At 48.3% G+C, this 21,398-nt stretch overlaps 4 non-coding genes across 4 annotated transcripts; all 4 read left to right on the forward strand.

Annotated features, from left to right (window-relative positions):
• The first annotated feature begins 3,255 nt into the window (after nucleotides 1-3,255).
• Nucleotides 3,256-3,338, forward strand: trnal-cag (transfer RNA leucine (anticodon CAG)). Its single transcript has one exon. It is a non-coding gene; the product is annotated as a tRNA-Leu (tRNA).
• Nucleotides 3,339-9,407: 6,069 nt separating this feature from the next.
• Nucleotides 9,408-9,490, forward strand: trnal-aag (transfer RNA leucine (anticodon AAG)). Its single transcript has one exon. It is a non-coding gene; the product is annotated as a tRNA-Leu (tRNA).
• Nucleotides 9,491-13,522: 4,032 nt separating this feature from the next.
• On the forward strand, nucleotides 13,523-13,605 carry trnal-aag (transfer RNA leucine (anticodon AAG)). Its single transcript has one exon. It is a non-coding gene; the product is annotated as a tRNA-Leu (tRNA).
• A 4,032-nt stretch (nucleotides 13,606-17,637) lies between these two features.
• trnal-aag (transfer RNA leucine (anticodon AAG)) lies at nucleotides 17,638-17,720 on the forward strand. Its single transcript has one exon. It is a non-coding gene; the product is annotated as a tRNA-Leu (tRNA).
• The last annotated feature ends 3,678 nt before the right edge of the window (nucleotides 17,721-21,398 follow it).

Genomic DNA, 21,398 nt, shown 5'->3' on the forward strand with positions numbered 1-21,398 from the left:
GAGAGAAACGGCACTCCGCCTTTTTCTGGGCAGGCCGAAGCGACAGGAGAAGGGCGCCGTAGTCGGCAGGATTCGAGCCGACGCGGGGAGTCCCCAATGGCTTTCTAGCCCTTCGCCTTAACCGCTCGGCCACGACTACAGGGAGCACCGCCGCCGCCGGCTTGCGATCATTTAACACGGAGGGCGAGGCGGCGGCGGTAACCTTTTTCAATGTCGCTCTCCGTTTCCCCCCCGAAAAAGCCAAATGACATGCTAGCACTCGGACACCCTTCAGAAGACTGAAGGGTGGCTTAAAGCTGGAAGGATTAGGTCTCCCCGTTCCGACGCGACAATCGAACTTCCTTAGGCAGAGAGAAAGCAACATCGAGGAGCGTCAACAAGACTTTAGAAGCTGCGACACACGCCACTTTCAGTCGCAGACACAGCAGTTTTAAAGGCAGGAATCGCCTTTGCGAACGCCATGAGAAACAGAACGCAAGCTGTCCTGTCCTGCGGTTTAACAAACAGCCACGGCTTTCATGCGACTGGACATTTCTTTTCTGGAGCGAATTCACTTTCAACTTCAAGAAATTCACACAACTTGCGAAATACGAAATACAAATCGGGCTCATCGCTGCACAAGAAATACCGCCGGCTGGCAAGAAAATGACAACGGTGTTTTTCCTTAACGAAAAACTTCCCATGGAGAAAAACAACGGCTGTGCGTCTCTGTCGGCTTGATTCAGTTTAATGCAAGTATTCATTCTCCTCCTGGAAAATACAGCTTGCGAAAGATGAAATACAATTCTTGGCTTTTCTGGGTGAGTGTAGAAGAAATCCTGCCGGCTGGCAGAAGAATTCCAGCCTTTTTTACTCTTTAACCAGAAACTTGCGAATGATACAAAGCAAGCGGGGTGCGTTTCTGTGCAGCTGTTAACTGAACAGCTGCTGCTTCAAGCCCACCCAGGGCTCATTCCGATTTCAACATCATGCCCCCTGAAGGTAGACTGGATTTCTTTGCGAAGCATTCACCTTTTGGACGTTTCAGGAAAGGTGCGTGTCGATGCCAGACTTGAAAAGCTTTCCATACAAAGAAACAACATAGTGCTTTTGATTGATGGGAAACGGCAAGAGCGGTTTGAGCAGCTCCGGCCTCTCAACCGCTTTACAATGTGATCGGCACCTCGGTAGCCAGTTTAGAAGGCTGAAAAGGATGCTGGAAGCACAGCGACGTTCTAAAACCAGCGCTTGAAAAGCATCTGCATACATAAAATGTCCATTTCCCCAAAGCTGAATCTGCATCTTCAGAAGATTGTCAGCTATACGTTTTCGTTCTTTGTTTCCTTTTTTTACGACAAGCTTTCGAGAAATGAACTGTCTATTGTGATGAAGGCTGCATTAGAAATTGTGCATCTAGCTTAGTTCAATGAAATCGGGAGGTGCACCTGTCTCAAGCGGATGGCTCTTTGCAGGCACACTACGGAAACCTGCGGGCGCAAGTTGGGAGAAGTGACTCTTGCAGAGTGTTGAGCTTCGAGAAGAGGGCTCCGCTCAGGAAGATATTTCCACATGTTGAAGAGTCGCTTTTCGCCCTTTCTTTCCCACATTTTTCCAGTGCGGTTATTGATCGCGTTCAAAATGTTTTCCCAACGTACGTGTTACCTGCAAAATCACAGTGAAACTGTTATGCCGAAAAGATTCCTAATAGTTATTGTATTAGAATAGCTCTCCAATTTCTTAGCCTTCGTACACGCAATGTTTAAGGAAACGGTAGAGTAAATGAAACTGTAAATAGACAGGAGCTCTTCTTAGTTTTCATACAAGTTATGATGGCTGCAGCTCCTATCTGCGTCCGGGTGACCGGAGCCAAGGGATTATCTGCGGAACCTTTGATTTATCTCTCGGGCAAGGAGCTAGATACGCCCTTTTCATCTCGGTTTGATCACACCTGTGCATTAAAACGCAGTGCTCGGTACCATCGAGGTGTAAGAGGTTCAAGGATGAGCGGGAAACTTTGTTAATAAGGAGACGGGCACCGCCCAACGTGGGGCTCGAACCCACGACCCTGAGATTAAGAGTCTCATGCTCTACCGACTGAGCTAGCCGGGCGCCGGTGGAGCTGGTGGTTAACTTGTCCCTGTTGACGGCAATTTGACAAGGTATACTTCCTGGCTTTTCATCATGTGCTGACCGGATTCGAGAGTAGCACACCCTGTTCTTTGTTGATTACTGTACCTCCAGCAGCGCAAATGTCAGTAATCATTGAAATGTACGACCTACAATCTCCTCAGCATTGTGGACTTCTCAGTGATCATCCTTCAACGTTCTGATGTAGTTTTCATGCAAGTGAAAACCGTGCTCCAAATAACAGCGGCACAGTTGTATCCTGCGGTAAGCATTCTTCTAATTCCATCGTTTTGCTCCAGGTAAAAGGTAGCGCATCATAGTGTTGATATTCCAAGGTTTCAGAGTCCGTATTGGATGGCTTGGATGCAGACATCGCTCAGAGCTCCCAGTATGATTTTCCCGAGTTCAGTTTTGCAGTGTTTTAGTGCTTTACTACTTCCAGTGGGCCTTTGAATGCTCTGCTAAGTAGAGACGTGACATAATTACTAATGCGACCGAGTGTGCTGGCTGTTCCTGGTTCGTAATGATTAACGCGAGAAATCAATATAAACATAACTGCTTCGATTTCGAGGTTCAGTTGAAGCATTCGAAGAAACTATCAAAGACCTCAGAACAACCGAAGACACATTTGGTCATCTCCGTATTGGTGAAGATTAAAGAGTCCCGCAAGTGTCAAGCTTGCACAAACACACACGAGAGAGAAACTCAGGACAGAACTTAAAGAAAGGGAGATGCAGACTATTTGAAGGCACTTTGCTAACCCAATGGCATGATTATGAATCATGCATAGGACACACGTAGCAGAGGATGGTTTCGATCCATCGACCTCTGGGTTATGGGCCCAGCACGCTTCCGCTGCGCCACTCTGCTGACGGCCGCTCTGCGCGTGGCGCACAACTGCTCTTTTTATTTCCTACATAAGTGATGAAAGAGTTGAAAGTTTCAACGACAAACGCAGACGTCACTTTGAGCGCTTGGTGTTGTAGCACAAATCATCACATGCTGCTCTACACTGGATTATAAAAGCCGACACATTTTCCAAACATTTTAATGCTGGAGTCACAATGTAGTATTAATAACAGTGCGATACTCGAGGAGCGTAGTGGGATCGCGGTGGCTCATCAGACCGCCCCGGGATTAGGGGCCAGCGTCAGGATGGCCGAGCGGTCTAAGGCGCTGCGTTCAGGTCGCAGTCTCCCCTGGAGGCGTGGGTTCGAATCCCACTCCTGACAAAAAGCTTGCTCAGTGCCGTCTCCAGTCGGGTGCAAATGGGTGAAGCAGCCTGACGCAGGGAACGTGTGCCGATAGGCGTAGGTGTATCCCCTGCCTCTTCCGATTTAGCTCGTGCTCCATAGGATGGAAGCGGATGCTCTGGCTTTTTGACTCGAATATAACCTGATCACAACAGAAGGCCGTGCAGCCCAGTGCTGGTTTAAGAATGCCTCGTGTCTTCAGGCCCCTATTCCTTCAGGTTACCCCTTTGGAATAGTCGTCCGAAAAAGACGGGAAAGGAAAAGCATGTAAGCTCCCACACACTGCGTTAGCATTAGCGGTTGGAATCTGATGGGAGAAAAGCAACCTGGCTCGCCGTCAAGCAATCCATCCCTGGTCTCCCACGTGACAGGCGGGGATACGCACCACTATACTAACGAGGAGCGCTTGCTTGGCGCTTGAAGACACTTCCTCTTGCGGCTACTACTGTTTCCGGTTTCGTCTTTTCTTTTCATTCCTCCCAGAGGAGCGCATGAAAACGTTTCCATCTCCGCCATCCTCACCCCTCCAATGCTATGGTCCCTGCTCCTCCTGGTGCACTGCAAACACTCATTCAGCCGGTTCTTTCAGTTTGAATAATTAGGTCTTCAAAGGCTGGAAGTAGGGCGCAAGACATGCCAATGCCAAAAGCGTGGCTGTGTGCTTCCAGCTGTGAAATGTCACTGGTGGATGTTAAAGACATTACTTCCAAGGCAGCAGGTCCAAGCGATTAAGCGTTTGTACAAGAAGCAGGAAGAGAGAAACGGCACTCCGCCTTTTTCTGGGCAGGCCGAAGCGACAGGAGAAGGGCGCCGTAGTCGGCAGGATTCGAGCCGACGCGGGGAGTCCCCAATGGCTTTCTAGCCCTTCGCCTTAACCGCTCGGCCACGACTACAGGGAGCGCCGCCGCCGCCGGCTTGCGATCATTTAACACGGAGGGCGAGGCGGCGGCGGTAACCTTTTTCAATGTCGCTCTCCGTTTCCCCCCCAAAAAAGCCAAATGACATGCTAGCACTCGGACACCCTTCAGAAGACTGAAGGGTGGCTTAAAGCTGGAAGGATTAGGTCTCCTCCTTCCGACGCGACAATCGAACTTCCTTAGGCAGAGAGAAAGCAACATCAAGGAGCGTCAACAAGACTTTAGAAGCTGCGACACACGCCACTTTCAGTCGCAGACACAGCAGTTTTAAAGGCAGGAATCGCCTTTGCGAACGCCATGAGAAACAGAACGCAAGCTGTCCTGTCCTGCGGTTTAACAAACAGCCACGGCTTTCATGCGACTGGACATTTCTTTTCTGGAGCGAATTCACTTTCAACTTCAAGAAATTCACACAACTTGCGAAATACGAAATACAAATCGGGCTCATCGCTGCACAAGAAATACCGCCGGCTGGCAAGAAAATGACAACGGTGTTTTTCCTTAACGAAAAACTTCCCATGGAGAAAAACAACGGCTGTGCGTCTCTGTCGGCTTGATTCAGTTTAATGCAAGTATTCATTCTCCTCCTGGAAAATACAGCTTGCGAAAGATGAAATACAATTCTTGGCTTTTCTGGGTGAGTGTAGAAGAAATCCTGCCGGCTGGCAGAAGAATTCCAGCCTTTTTTACTCTTTAACCAGAAACTTGCGAATGATACAAAGCAAGCGGGGTGCGTTTCTGTGCAGCTGTTAACTGAACAGCTGCTGCTTCAAGCCCACCCAGGGCTCATTCCGATTTCAACATCATGCCCCCTGAAGGTAGACTGGATTTCTTTGCGAAGCATTCACCTTTTGGACGTTTCAGGAAAGGTGCGTGTCGATGCCAGACTTGAAAAGCTTTCCATACAAAGAAACAACATAGTGCTTTTGATTGATGGGAAACGGCAAGAGCGGTTTGAGCAGCTCCGGCCTCTCAACCGCTTTACAATGTGATCGGCACCTCGGTAGCCAGTTTAGAAGGCTGAAAAGGATGCTGGAAGCACAGCGACGTTCTAAAACCAGCGCTTGAAAAGCATCTGCATACATAAAATGTCCATTTCCCCAAAGCTGAATCTGCATCTTCAGAAGATTGTCAGCTATACGTTTTCGTTCTTTGTTTCCTTTTTTTACGACAAGCTTTCGAGAAATGAACTGTCTATTGTGATGAAGGCTGCATTAGAAATTGTGCATCTAGCTTAGTTCAATGAAATCGGGAGGTGCACCTGTCTCAAGCGGATGGCTCTTTGCAGGCACACTACGGAAACCTGCGGGCGCAAGTTGGGAGAAGTGACTCTTGCAGAGTGTTGAGCTTCGAGAAGAGGGCTCCGCTCAGGAAGATATTTCCACATGTTGAAGAGTCGCTTTTCGCCCTTTCTTTCCCACATTTTTCCAGTGCGGTTATTGATCGCGTTCAAAATGTTTTCCCAACGTACGTGTTACCTGCAAAATCACAGTGAAACTGTTATGCCGAAAAGATTCCTAATAGTTATTGTATTAGAATAGCTCTCCAATTTCTTAGCCTTCGTACACGCAATGTTTAAGGAAACGCTAGAGTAAATGAAACTGTAAATAGACAGGAGCTCTTCTTAGTTTTCATACAAGTTATGATGGCTGCAGCTCCTATCTGCGTCCGGGTGACCGGAGCCAAGGGATTATCTGCGGAACCTTTGATTTATCTCTCGGGCAAGGAGCTAGATACGCCCTTTTCATCTCGGTTTGATCACACCTGTGCATTAAAACGCAGTGCTCGGTACCATCGAGGTGTAAGAGGTTCAAGGATGAGCGGGAAACTTTGTTAATAAGGAGACGGGCACCGCCCAACGTGGGGCTCGAACCCACGACCCTGAGATTAAGAGTCTCATGCTCTACCGACTGAGCTAGCCGGGCGCCGGTGGAGCTGGTGGTTAACTTGTCCCTGTTGACGGCAATTTGACAAGGTATACTTCCTGGCTTTTCATCATGTGCTGACCGGATTCGAGAGTAGCACACCCTGTTCTTTGTTGATTACTGTACCTCCAGCAGCGCAAATGTCAGTAATCATTGAAATGTACGACCTACAATCTCCTCAGCATTGTGGACTTCTCAGTGATCATCCTTCAACGTTCTGATGTAGTTTTCATGCAAGTGAAAACCGTGCTCCAAATAACAGCGGCACAGTTGTATCCTAATCGAACTTCCTTAGGCAGAGAGAAAGCAACATCAAGGAGCGTCAACAAGACTTTAGAAGCTGCGACACACGCCACTTTCAGTCGCAGACACAGCAGTTTTAAAGGCAGGAATCGCCTTTGCGAACGCCATGAGAAACAGAACGCAAGCTGTCCTGTCCTGCGGTTTAACAAACAGCCACGGCTTTCATGCGACTGGACATTTCTTTTCTGGAGCGAATTCACTTTCAACTTCAAGAAATTCACACAACTTGCGAAATACGAAATACAAATCGGGCTCATCGCTGCACAAGAAATACCGCCGGCTGGCAAGAAAATGACAACGGTGTTTTTCCTTAACGAAAAACTTCCCATGGAGAAAAACAACGGCTGTGCGTCTCTGTCGGCTTGATTCAGTTTAATGCAAGTATTCATTCTCCTCCTGGAAAATACAGCTTGCGAAAGATGAAATACAATTCTTGGCTTTTCTGGGTGAGTGCAGAAGAAATCCTGCCGGCTGGCAGAAGAATTCCAGCCTTTTTTACTCTTTAACCACAAACTTGCGAATGATACAAAGCAAGCGGGGTGCGTTTCTGTGCAGCTGTTAACTGAACAGCTGCTGCTTCAAGCCCACCCAGGGCTCATTCCGATTTCAACATCATGCCCCCTGAAGGTAGACTGGATTTCTTTGCGAAGCATTCACCTTTTGGACGTTTCAGGAAAGGTGCGTGTCGATGCCAGACTTGAAAAGCTTTCCATACAAAGAAACAACATAGTGCTTTTGATTGATGGGAAACGGCAAGAGCGGTTTGAGCAGCTCCGGCCTCTCAACCGCTTTACAAAGTGATCGCCACCTCGGTAGCCAGTTTAGAAGGCTGAAAAGGATGCTGGAAGCACAGCGACGTTCTAAAACCAGCGCTTGAAAAGCATCTGCATACATAAAATGTCCATTTCCCCAAAGCTGAATCTGCAGCTTCAGAAGATTGTCAGCTATACGTTTTCGTTCTTTGTTTCCTTTTTTTACATGACAAGCTTTCGAGAAATGAACTGTCTATTGTGATGAAGGCTGCATTAGAAATTGTGCATCTAGCTTAGTTCAATGAAATCGGGAGGTGCGCCTGTCTCAAGCGGATGGCTCTTTGCAGGCACACTACGGAAACCTGCGGGCGCAAGTTGGGAGAAGTGACTCTTGCAGAGTGTTGAGCTTCGAGAAGAGGGCTCCGCTCAGGAAGATATTTCCACATGTTGAAGAGTCGCTTTTCGCCCTTTCTTTCCCACATTTTTCCAGTGCGGTTATTGATCGCGTTCAAAATGTTTTCCCAACGTACGTGTTACCTGCAAAATCACAGTGAAACTGTTATGGCGAAAAGATTCCTAATAGTTATTGTATTAGAATAGCTCTCCAATTTCTTAGCCTTCGTACACGCAATGTTTAAGGAAACGCTAGAGTAAATGAAACTGTAAATAGACAGGAGCTCTTCTTAGTTTTCATACAAGTTATGATGGCTGCAGCTCCTATCTGCGTCCGGGTGACCGGAGCCAAGGGATTATCTGCGGAACCTTTGATTTATCTCTCGGGCAAGGAGCTAGATACGCCCTTTTCATCTCAGTTTGATCACACCTGTGCATTAAAACGCAGTGCTCGGTACCATCGAGGTGTAAGAGGTTCAAGGATGAGCGGGAAACTTTGTTAATAAGGAGACGGGCACCGCCCAACGTGGGGCTCGAACCCACGACCCTGAGATTAAGAGTCTCATGCTCTACCGACTGAGCTAGCCGGGCGCCGGTGGCGCAGGTGGTTAACTTGTCCCTGTTGACGGCAATTTGACAAGGTATACTTCCTGGCTTTTCATCATGTGCTGACCGGATTCGAGAGTAGCACACCCTGTTCTTTGTTGATTACTGTACCTCCAGCAGCGCAAATGTCAGTAATCATTGAAATGTACGACCTACAATCTCCTCAGCATTGTGGACTTCTCAGTGATCATCCTTCAACGTTCTGATGTAGTTTTCATGCAAGTGAAAACCGTGCTCCAAATAACAGCGGCACAGTTGTATCCTGCGGTAAGCATTCTTCTAATTCCATCGTTTTGCTCCAGGTAAAAGGTAGCGCATCATAGTGTTGATATTCCAAGGTTTCAGAGTCCGTATTGGATGGCTTGGATGCAGACATCGCTCAGAGCTCCCAGTATGATTTTCCCGAGTTCAGTTTTGCAGTGTTTTAGTGCTTTACTACTTCCAGTGGGCCTTTGAATGCTCTGCTAAGTAGAGACGTGACATAATTACTAATGCGACCGAGTGTGCTGGCTGTTCCTGGTTCGTAATGATTAACGCGAGAAATCAATATAAACATAACTGCTTCGATTTCGAGGTTCAGTTGAAGCATTCGAAGAAACTATCAAAGACCTCAGAACAACCGAAGACACATTTGGTCATCTCCGTATTGGTGAAGATTAAAGAGTCCCGCAAGTGTCAAGCTTGCACAAACACACACGAGAGAGAAACTCAGGACAGAACTTAAAGAAAGGGAGATGCAGACTATTTGAAGGCACTTTGCTAACCCAATGGCATGATTATGAATCATGCATAGGACACACGTAGCAGAGGATGGTTTCGATCCATCGACCTCTGGGTTATGGGCCCAGCACGCTTCCGCTGCGCCACTCTGCTGACGGCCGCTCTGCGCGTGGCGCACAACTGCTCTTTTTATTTCCTACATAAGTGATGAAAGAGTTGAAAGTTTCAACGACAAACGCAGACGTCACTTTGAGCGCTTGGTGTTGTAGCACAAATCATCACATGCTGCTCTACACTGGATTATAAAAGCCGACACATTTTCCAAACATTTTAATGCTGGAGTCACAATGTAGTATTAATAACAGTGCGATACTCGAGGAGCGTAGTGGGATCGCGGTGGCTCATCAGACCGCCCCGGGATTAGGGGCCAGCGTCAGGATGGCCGAGCGGTCTAAGGCGCTGCGTTAAGGTCGCAGTCTCCCCTGGAGGCGTGGGTTCGAATCCCACTCTTGACAAAAAGCTTGCTCAGTGCCGTCTCCAGTTGGGTGCAAATGGGTGAAGCAGCCTGACGCGGGGAACGTGCGCCGATAGGCGTAGGTGTATCCCCTGCCTCTTCCGATTTAGCTCGTGCTCCATAGGATGGAAGCGGATGCTCTGGCTTTTTCACTCGAATATAACCTGATCACAACAGAAGGCCGTGCAGCCCAGTGCTGGTTTAAGAATGCCTCGTGTCTTCAGGCCCCTATTCCTTCAGGTTACCCCTTTGGAATAGTCGTCCGAAAAAGACGGGAAAGGAAAAGCATGTAAGCTCCCACACACTGCGTTAGCATTAGCGGTTGGAATCTGATGGGAGAAAAGCAACCTGGCTCGCCGTCAAGCAATCCATCCCTGGTCTCCCACGTGACAGGCGGGGATACGCACCACTATACTAACGAGGAGCGCTTGCTTGGCGCTTGAAGACACTTCCTCTTGCGGCTACTACTGTTTCCGGTTTCGTCTTTTCTTTTCATTCCTCCCAGAGGAGCGCATGAAAACGTTTCCATCTCCGCCATCCTCACCCCTCCAATGCTATGGTCCCTGCTCCTCCTGGTGCACTGCAAACACTCATTCAGCCGGTTCTTTCAGTTTGAATAATTAGGTCTTCAAAGGCTGGAAGTAGGGCGCAAGACATGCCAATGCCAAAAGCGTGGCTGTGTGCTTCCAGCTGTGAAATGTCACTGGTGGATGTTAAAGACATTACTTCCAAGGCAGCAGGTCCAAGCGATTAAGCGTTTGTACAAGAAGCAGGAAGAGAGAAACGGCACTCCGCCTTTTTCTGGGCAGGCCGAAGCGACAGGAGAAGGGCGCCGTAGTCGGCAGGATTCGAGCCGACGCGGGGAGTCCCCAATGGCTTTCTAGCCCTTCGCCTTAACCGCTCGGCCACGACTACAGGGAGCGCCGCCGCCGCCGGCTTGCGATCATTTAACACGGAGGGCGAGGCGGCGGCGGTAACCTTTTTCAATGTCGCTCTCCGTTTCCCCCCCGAAAAAGCCAAATGACATGCTAGCACTCGGACACCCTTCAGAAGACTGAAGGGTGGCTTAAAGCTGGAAGGATTAGGTCTCCCCGTTCCGACGCGACAATCGAACTTCCTTAGGCAGAGAGAAAGCAACATCGAGGAGCGTCAACAAGACTTTAGAAGCTGCGACACACGCCACTTTCAGTCGCAGACACAGCAGTTTTAAAGGCAGGAATCGCCTTTGCGAACGCCATGAGAAACAGAACGCAAGCTGTCCTGTCCTGCGGTTTAACAAACAGCCACGGCTTTCATGCGACTGGACATTTCTTTTCTGGAGCGAATTCACTTTCAACTTCAAGAAATTCACACAACTTGCGAAATACGAAATACAAATCGGGCTCATCGCTGCACAAGAAATACCGCCGGCTGGCAAGAAAATGACAACGGTGTTTTTCCTTAACGAAAAACTTCCCATGGAGAAAAACAACGGCTGTGCGTCTCTGTCGGCTTGATTCAGTTTAATGCAAGTATTCATTCTCCTCCTGGAAAATACAGCTTGCGAAAGATGAAATACAATTCTTGGCTTTTCTGGGTGAGTGCAGAAGAAATCCTGCCGGCTGGCAGAAGAATTCCAGCCTTTTTTACTCTTTAACCAGAAACTTGCGAATGATACAAAGCAAGCGGGGTGCGTTTCTGTGCAGCTGTTAACTGAACAGCTGCTGCTTCAAGCCCACCCAGGGCTCATTCCGATTTCAACATCATGCCCCCTGAAGGTAGACTGGATTTCTTTGCGAAGCATTCACCCTTTGGACGTTTCAGGAAAGGTGCGTGTCGATGCCAGACTTGAAAAGCTTTCCATACAAAGAAACAACATAGTGCTTTTGATTGATGGGAAACGGCAAGAGCGGTTTGAGCAGCTCCGGCCTCTCAACCGCTTTACAAAGTGATCGCCACCTCGGTAGCCAGTTTAGAAGGCTGAAAAGGATGCTGGAAGCACAGCGACGTTCTAAAACCAGCGCTTGAAAAGCATCTGCATACATAAAATGTCCATTTCCCCAAAGCTGAATCTGCAGCTTCAGAAGATTGTCAGCTATACGTTTTCGTTCTTTGTTTCCTTTTTTTACATGACAAGCTTTCGAGAAATGAACTGTCTATTGTGATGAAGGCTGCATTAGAAATTGTGCATCTAGCTTAGTTCAATGAAATCGGGAGGTGCGCCTGTCTCAAGCGGATGGCTCTTTGCAGGCACACTACGGAAACCTGCGGGCGCAAGTTGGGAGAAGTGACTCTTGCAGAGTGTTGAGCTTCGAGAAGAGGGCTCCGCTCAGGAAGATATTTCCACATGTTGAAGAGTCGCTTTTCGCCCTTTCTTTCCCACATTTTTCCAGTGCGGTTATTGATCGCGTTCAAAATGTTTTCCCAACGTACGTGTTACCTGCAAAATCACAGTGAAACTGTTATGGCGAAAAGATTCCTAATAGTTATTGTATTAGAATAGCTCTCCAATTTCTTAGCCTTCGTACACGCAATGTTTAAGGAAACGCTAGAGTAAATGAAACTGTAAATAGACAGGAGCTCTTCTTAGTTTTCATACAAGTTATGATGGCTGCAGCTCCTATCTGCGTCCGGGTGACCGGAGCCAAGGGATTATCTGCGGAACCTTTGATTTATCTCTCGGGCAAGGAGCTAGATACGCCCTTTTCATCTCAGTTTGATCACACCTGTGCATTAAAACGCAGTGCTCGGTACCATCGAGGTGTAAGAGGTTCAAGGATGAGCGGGAAACTTTGTTAATAAGGAGACGGGCACCGCCCAACGTGGGGCTCGAACCCACGACCCTGAGATTAAGAGTCTCATGCTCTACCGACTGAGCTAGCCGGGCGCCGGTGGCGCAGGTGGTTAACTTGTCCCTGTTGACGGCAATTTGACAAGGTATACTTCCTGGCTTTTCATCATGTGCTGACCGGATTCGAGAGTAGCACACCCTGTTCTTTGTTGATTACTGTACCTCCAGCAGCGCAAATGTCAGTAATCATTGAAATGTACGACCTACAATCTCCTCAGCATTGTGGACTTCTCAGTGATCATCCTTCAACGTTCTGATGTAGTTTTCATGCAAGTGAAAACCGTGCTCCAAATAACAGCGGCACAGTTGTATCCTGCGGTAAGCATTCTTCTAATTCCATCGTTTTGCTCCAGGTAAAAGGTAGCGCATCATAGTGTTGATATTCCAAGGTTTCAGAGTCCGTATTGGATGGCTTGGATGCAGACATCGCTCAGAGCTCCCAGTATGATTTTCCCGAGTTCAGTTTTGCAGTGTTTTAGTGCTTTACTACTTCCAGTGGGCCTTTGAATGCTCTGCTAAGTAGAGACGTGACATAATTACTAATGCGACCGAGTGTGCTGGCTGTTCCTGGTTCGTAATGATTAACGCGAGAAATCAATATAAACATAACTGCTTCGATTTCGAGGTTCAGTTGAAGCATTCGAAGAAACTATCAAAGACCTCAGAACAACCGAAGACACATTTGGTCATCTCCGTATTGGTGAAGATTAAAGAGTCCCGCAAGTGTCAAGCTTGCACAAACACACACGAGAGAGAAACTCAGGACAGAACTTAAAGAAAGGGAGATGCAGACTATTTGAAGGCACTTTGCTAACCCAATGGCATGATTATGAATCATGCATAGGACACACGTAGCAGAGGATGGTTTCGATCCATCGACCTCTGGGTTATGGGCCCAGCACGCTTCCGCTGCGCCACTCTGCTGACGGCCGCTCTGCGCGTGGCGCACAACTGCTCTTTTTATTTCCTACATAAGTGATGAAAGAGTTGAAAGTTTCAACGACAAACGCAGACGTCACTTTGAGCGCTTGGTGTTGTAGCACAAATCATCACATGCTGCTCTACACTGGATTATAAAAGCCGACACATTTTCCAAACATTTTAATGCTGGAGTCACAATGTAGTATTAATAACAGTGCGATACTCGAGGAGCGTAGTGGGATCGCGGTGGCTCATCAGACCGCCCCGGGATTAGGGGCCAGCGTCAGGATGGCCGAGCGGTCTAAGGCGCTGCGTTAAGGTCGCAGTCTCCCCTGGAGGCGTGGGTTCGAATCCCACTCTTGACAAAAAGCTTGCTCAGTGCCGTCTCCAGTCGGGTGCAAATGGGTGAAGCAGCCTGACGCGGGGAACGTGCGCCGATAGGCGTAGGTGTATCCCCTGCCTCTTCCGATTTAGCTCGTGCTCCATAGGATGGAAGCGGATGCTCTGGCTTTTTCACTCGAATATAACCTGATCACAACAGAAGGCCGTGCAGCCCAGTGCTGGTTTAAGAATGCCTCGTGTCTTCAGGCCCCTATTCCTTCAGGTTACCCCTTTGGAATAGTCGTCCGAAAAAGACGGGAAAGGAAAAGCATGTAAGCTCCCACACACTGCGTTAGCATTAGCGGTTGGAATCTGATGGGAGAAAAGCAACCTGGCTCGCCGTCAAGCAATCCATCCCTGGTCTCCCACGTGACAGGCGGGGATACGCACCACTATACTAACGAGGAGCGCTTGCTTGGCGCTTGAAGACACTTCCTCTTGCGGCTACTACTGTTTCCGGTTTCGTCTTTTCTTTTCATTCCTCCCAGAGGAGCGCATGAAAACGTTTCCATCTCCGCCATCCTCACCCCTCCAATGCTATGGTCCCTGCTCCTCCTGGTGCACTGCAAACACTCATTCAGCCGGTTCTTTCAGTTTGAATAATTAGGTCTTCAAAGGCTGGAAGTAGGGCGCAAGACATGCCAATGCCAAAAGCGTGGCTGTGTGCTTCCAGCTGTGAAATGTCACTGGTGGATGTTAAAGACATTACTTCCAAGGCAGCAGGTCCAAGCGATTAAGCGTTTGTACAAGAAGCAGGAAGAGAGAAACGGCACTCCGCCTTTTTCTGGGCAGGCCGAAGCGACAGGAGAAGGGCGCCGTAGTCGGCAGGATTCGAGCCGACGCGGGGAGTCCCCAATGGCTTTCTAGCCCTTCGCCTTAACCGCTCGGCCACGACTACAGGGAGCGCCGCCGCCGCCGGCTTGCGATCATTTAACACGGAGGGCGAGGCGGCGGCGGTAACCTTTTTCAATGTCGCTCTCCGTTTCCCCCCCAAAAAAGCCAAATGACATGCTAGCACTCGGACACCCTTCAGAAGACTGAAGGGTGGCTTAAAGCTGGAAGGATTAGGTCTCCTCCTTCCGACGCGACAATCGAACTTCCTTAGGCAGAGAGAAAGCAACATCAAGGAGCGTCAACAAGACTTTAGAAGCTGCGACACACGCCACTTTCAGTCGCAGACACAGCAGTTTTAAAGGCAGGAATCGCCTTTGCGAACGCCATGAGAAACAGAACGCAAGCTGTCCTGTCCTGCGGTTTAACAAACAGCCACGGCTTTCATGCGACTGGACATTTCTTTTCTGGAGCGAATTCACTTTCAACTTCAAGAAATTCACACAACTTGCGAAATACGAAATACAAATCGGGCTCATCGCTGCACAAGAAATACCGCCGGCTGGCAAGAAAATGACAACGGTGTTTTTCCTTAACGAAAAACTTCCCATGGAGAAAAACAACGGCTGTGCGTCTCTGTCGGCTTGATTCAGTTTAATGCAAGTATTCATTCTCCTCCTGGAAAATACAGCTTGCGAAAGATGAAATACAATTCTTGGCTTTTCTGGGTGAGTGCAGAAGAAATCCTGCCGGCTGGCAGAAGAATTCCAGCCTTTTTTACTCTTTAACCAGAAACTTGCGAATGATACAAAGCAAGCGGGGTGCGTTTCTGTGCAGCTGTTAACTGAACAGCTGCTGCTTCAAGCCCACCCAGGGCTCATTCCGATTTCAACATCATGCCCCCTGAAGGTAGACTGGATTTCTTTGCGAAGCATTCACCCTTTGGACGTTTCAGGAAAGGTGCGTGTCGATGCCAGACTTGAAAAGCTTTCCATACAAAGAAACAACATAGTGCTTTTGATTGATGGGAAACGGCAAGAGCGGTTTGAGCAGCTCCGGCCTCTCAACCGCTTTACAAAGTGATCGCCACCTCGGTAGCCAGTTTAGAAGGCTGAAAAGGATGCTGGAAGCACAGCGACGTTCTAAAACCAGCGCTTGAAAAGCATCTGCATACATAAAATGTCCATTTCCCCAAAGCTGAATCTGCAGCTTCAGAAGATTGTCAGCTATACGTTTTCGTTCTTTGTTTCCTTTTTTTACATGACAAGCTTTCGAGAAATGAACTGTCTATTGTGATGAAGGCTGCATTAGAAATTGTGCATCTAGCTTAGTTCAATGAAATCGGGAGGTGCGCCTGTCTCAAGCGGATGGCTCTTTGCAGGCACACTACGGAAACCTGCGGGCGCAAGTTGGGAGAAGTGACTCTTGCAGAGTGTTGAGCTTCGAGAAGAGGGCTCCGCTCAGGAAGATATTTCCACATGTTGAAGAGTCGCTTTTCGCCCTTTCTTTCCCACATTTTTCCAGTGCGGTTATTGATCGCGTTCAAAATGTTTTCCCAACGTACGTGTTACCTGCAAAATCACAGTGAAACTGTTATGGCGAAAAGATTCCTAATAGTTATTGTATTAGAATAGCTCTCCAATTTCTTAGCCTTCGTACACGCAATGTTTAAGGAAACGCTAGAGTAAATGAAACTGTAAATAGACAGGAGCTCTTCTTAGTTTTCATACAAGTTATGATGGCTGCAGCTCCTATCTGCGTCCGGGTGACCGGAGCCAAGGGATTATCTGCGGAACCTTTGATTTATCTCTCGGGCAAGGAGCTAGATACGCCCTTTTCATCTCAGTTTGATCACACCTGTGCATTAAAACGCAGTGCTCGGTACCATCGAGGTGTAAGAGGTTCAAGGATGAGCGGGAAACTTTGTTAATAAGGAGACGGGCACCGCCCAACGTGGGGCTCGAACCCACGACCCTGAGATTAAGAGTCTCATGCTCTACCGACTGAGCTAGCCGGGCGCCGGTGGCGCAGGTGGTTAACTTGTCCCTGTTGACGGCAATTTGACAAGGTATACTTCCTGGCTTTTCATCATGTGCTGACCGGATTCGAGAGTAGCACACCCTGTTCTTTGTTGATTACTGTACCTCCAGCAGCGCAAATGTCAGTAATCATTGAAATGTACGACCTACAATCTCCTCAGCATTGTGGACTTCTCAGTGATCATCCTTCAACGTTCTGATGTAGTTTTCATGCAAGTGAAAACCGTGCTCCAAATAACAGCGGCACAGTTGTATCCTGCGGTAAGCATTCTTCTAATTCCATCGTTTTGCTCCAGGTAAAAGGTAGCGCATCATAGTGTTGATATTCCAAGGTTTCAGAGTCCGTATTGGATGGCTTGGATGCAGACATCGCTCAGAGCTCCCAGTATGATTTTCCCGAGTTCAGTTTTGCAGTGTTTTAGTGCTTTACTACTTCCAGTGGGCCTTTGAATGCTCTGCTAAGTAGAGACGTGACATAATTACTAATGCGACCGAGTGTGCTGGCTGTTCCTGGTTCGTAATGATTAACGCGAGAAATCAATATAAACATAACTGCTTCGATTTCGAGGTTCAGTTGAAGCATTCGAAGAAACTATCAAAGACCTCAGAACAACCGAAGACACATTTGGTCATCTCCGTATTGGTGAAGATTAAAGAGTCCCGCAAGTGTCAAGCTTGCACAAACACACACGAGAGAGAAACTCAGGACAGAACTTAAAGAAAGGGAGATGCAGACTATTTGAAGGCACTTTGCTAACCCAATGGCATGATTATGAATCATGCATAGGACACACGTAGCAGAGGATGGTTTCGATCCATCGACCTCTGGGTTATGGGCCCAGCACGCTTCCGCTGCGCCACTCTGCTGACGGCCGCTCTGCGCGTGGCGCACAACTGCTCTTTTTATTTCCTACATAAGTGATGAAAGAGTTGAAAGTTTCAACGACAAACGCAGACGTCACTTTGAGCGCTTGGTGTTGTAGCACAAATCATCACATGCTGCTCTACACTGGATTATAAAAGCCGACACATTTTCCAAACATTTTAATGCTGGAGTCACAATGTAGTATTAATAACAGTGCGATACTCGAGGAGCGTAGTGGGATCGCGGTGGCTCATCAGACCGCCCCGGGATTAGGGGCCAGCGTCAGGATGGCCGAGCGGTCTAAGGCGCTGCGTTAAGGTCGCAGTCTCCCCTGGAGGCGTGGGTTCGAATCCCACTCTTGACAAAAAGCTTGCTCAGTGCCGTCTCCAGTCGGGTGCAAATGGGTGAAGCAGCCTGACGCGGGGAACGTGCGCCGATAGGCGTAGGTGTATCCCCTGCCTCTTCCGATTTAGCTCGTGCTCCATAGGATGGAAGCGGATGCTCTGGCTTTTTCACTCGAATATAACCTGATCACAACAGAAGGCCGTGCAGCCCAGTGCTGGTTTAAGAATGCCTCGTGTCTTCAGGCCCCTATTCCTTCAGGTTACCCCTTTGGAATAGTCGTCCGAAAAAGACGGGAAAGGAAAAGCATGTAAGCTCCCACACACTGCGTTAGCATTAGCGGTTGGAATCTGATGGGAGAAAAGCAACCTGGCTCGCCGTCAAGCAATCCATCCCTGGTCTCCCACGTGACAGGCGGGGATACGCACCACTATACTAACGAGGAGCGCTTGCTTGGCGCTTGAAGACACTTCCTCTTGCGGCTACTACTGTTTCCGGTTTCGTCTTTTCTTTTCATTCCTCCCAGAGGAGCGCATGAAAACGTTTCCATCTCCGCCATCCTCACCCCTCCAATGCTATGGTCCCTGCTCCTCCTGGTGCACTGCAAACACTCATTCAGCCGGTTCTTTCAGTTTGAATAATTAGGTCTTCAAAGGCTGGAAGTAGGGCGCAAGACATGCCAATGCCAAAAGCGTGGCTGTGTGCTTCCAGCTGTGAAATGTCACTGGTGGATGTTAAAGACATTACTTCCAAGGCAGCAGGTCCAAGCGATTAAGCGTTTGTACAAGAAGCAGGAAGAGAGAAACGGCACTCCGCCTTTTTCTGGGCAGGCCGAAGCGACAGGAGAAGGGCGCCGTAGTCGGCAGGATTCGAGCCGACGCGGGGAGTCCCCAATGGCTTTCTAGCCCTTCGCCTTAACCGCTCGGCCACGACTACAGGGAGCGCCGCCGCCGCCGGCTTGCGATCATTTAACACGGAGGGCGAGGCGGCGGCGGTAACCTTTTTCAATGTCGCTCTCCGTTTCCCCCCCAAAAAAGCCAAATGACATGCTAGCACTCGGACACCCTTCAGAAGACTGAAGGGTGGCTTAAAGCTGGAAGGATTAGGTCTCCTCCTTCCGACGCGACAATCGAACTTCCTTAGGCAGAGAGAAAGCAACATCAAGGAGCGTCAACAAGACTTTAGAAGCTGCGACACACGCCACTTTCAGTCGCAGACACAGCAGTTTTAAAGGCAGGAATCGCCTTTGCGAACGCCATGAGAAACAGAACGCAAGCTGTCCTGTCCTGCGGTTTAACAAACAGCCACGGCTTTCATGCGACTGGACATTTCTTTTCTGGAGCGAATTCACTTTCAACTTCAAGAAATTCACACAACTTGCGAAATACGAAATACAAATCGGGCTCATCGCTGCACAAGAAATACCGCCGGCTGGCAAGAAAATGACAACGGTGTTTTTCCTTAACGAAAAACTTCCCATGGAGAAAAACAACGGCTGTGCGTCTCTGTCGGCTTGATTCAGTTTAATGCAAGTATTCATTCTCCTCCTGGAAAATACAGCTTGCGAAAGATGAAATACAATTCTTGGCTTTTCTGGGTGAGTGCAGAAGAAATCCTGCCGGCTGGCAGAAGAATTCCAGCCTTTTTTACTCTTTAACCAGAAACTTGCGAATGATACAAAGCAAGCGGGGTGCGTTTCTGTGCAGCTGTTAACTGAACAGCTGCTGCTTCAAGCCCACCCAGGGCTCATTCCGATTTCAACATCATGCCCCCTGAAGGTAGACTGGATTTCTTTGCGAAGCATTCACCCTTTGGACGTTTCAGGAAAGGTGCGTGTCGATGCCAGACTTGAAAAGCTTTCCATACAAAGAAACAACATAGTGCTTTTGATTGATGGGAAACGGCAAGAGCGGTTTGAGCAGCTCCGGCCTCTCAACCGCTTTACAAAGTGATCGCCACCTCGGTAGCCAGTTTAGAAGGCTGAAAAGGATGCTGGAAGCACAGCGACGTTCTAAAACCAGCGCTTGAAAAGCATCTGCATACATAAAATGTCCATTTCCCCAAAGCTGAATCTGCAGCTTCAGAAGATTGTCAGCTATACGTTTTCGTTCTTTGTTTCCTTTTTTTACATGACAAGCTTTCGAGAAATGAACTGTCTATTGTGATGAAGGCTGCATTAGAAATTGTGCATCTAGCTTAGTTCAATGAAATCGGGAGGTGCGCCTGTCTCAAGCGGATGGCTCTTTGCAGGCACACTACGGAAACCTGCGGGCGCAAGTTGGGAGAAGTGACTCTTGCAGAGTGTTGAGCTTCGAGAAGAGGGCTCCGCTCAGGAAGATATTTCCACATGTTGAAGAGTCGCTTTTCGCCCTTTCTTTCCCACATTTTTCCAGTGCGGTTATTGATCGCGTTCAAAATGTTTTCCCAACGTACGTGTTACCTGCAAAATCACAGTGAAACTGTTATGGCGAAAAGATTCCTAATAGTTATTGTATTAGAATAGCTCTCCAATTTCTTAGCCTTCGTACACGCAATGTTTAAGGAAACGCTAGAGTAAATGAAACTGTAAATAGACAGGAGCTCTTCTTAGTTTTCATACAAGTTATGATGGCTGCAGCTCCTATCTGCGTCCGGGTGACCGGAGCCAAGGGATTATCTGCGGAACCTTTGATTTATCTCTCGGGCAAGGAGCTAGATACGCCCTTTTCATCTCAGTTTGATCACACCTGTGCATTAAAACGCAGTGCTCGGTACCATCGAGGTGTAAGAGGTTCAAGGATGAGCGGGAAACTTTGTTAATAAGGAGACGGGCACCGCCCAACGTGGGGCTCGAACCCACGACCCTGAGATTAAGAGTCTCATGCTCTACCGACTGAGCTAGCCGGGCGCCGGTGGCGCAGGTGGTTAACTTGTCCCTGTTGACGGCAATTTGACAAGGTATACTTCCTGGCTTTTCATCATGTGCTGACCGGATTCGAGAGTAGCACACCCTGTTCTTTGTTGATTACTGTACCTCCAGCAGCGCAAATGTCAGTAATCATTGAAATGTACGACCTACAATCTCCTCAGCATTGTGGACTTCTCAGTGATCATCCTTCAACGTTCTGATGTAGTTTTCATGCAAGTGAAAACCGTGCTCCAAATAACAGCGGCACAGTTGTATCCTGCGGTAAGCATTCTTCTAATTCCATCGTTTTGCTCCAGGTAAAAGGTAGCGCATCATAGTGTTGATATTCCAAGGTTTCAGAGTCCGTATTGGATGGCTTGGATGCAGACATCGCTCAGAGCTCCCAGTATGATTTTCCCGAGTTCAGTTTTGCAGTGTTTTAGTGCTTTACTACTTCCAGTGGGCCTTTGAATGCTCTGCTAAGTAGAGACGTGACATAATTACTAATGCGACCGAGTGTGCTGGCTGTTCCTGGTTCGTAATGATTAACGCGAGAAATCAATATAAACATAACTGCTTCGATTTCGAGGTTCAGTTGAAGCATTCGAAGAAACTATCAAAGACCTCAGAACAACCGAAGACACATTTGGTCATCTCCGTATTGGTGAAGATTAAAGAGTCCCGCAAGTGTCAAGCTTGCACAAACACACACGAGAGAGAAACTCAGGACAGAACTTAAAGAAAGGGAGATGCAGACTATTTGAAGGCACTTTGCTAACCCAATGGCATGATTATGAATCATGCATAGGACAC

The sequence above is a fragment of the Lepisosteus oculatus genome, unplaced genomic scaffold (assembly GCF_040954835.1).
Source record: "Lepisosteus oculatus isolate fLepOcu1 unplaced genomic scaffold, fLepOcu1.hap2 HAP2_SCAFFOLD_39, whole genome shotgun sequence".
Lineage (NCBI taxonomy): Eukaryota > Metazoa > Chordata > Actinopteri > Semionotiformes > Lepisosteidae > Lepisosteus > Lepisosteus oculatus.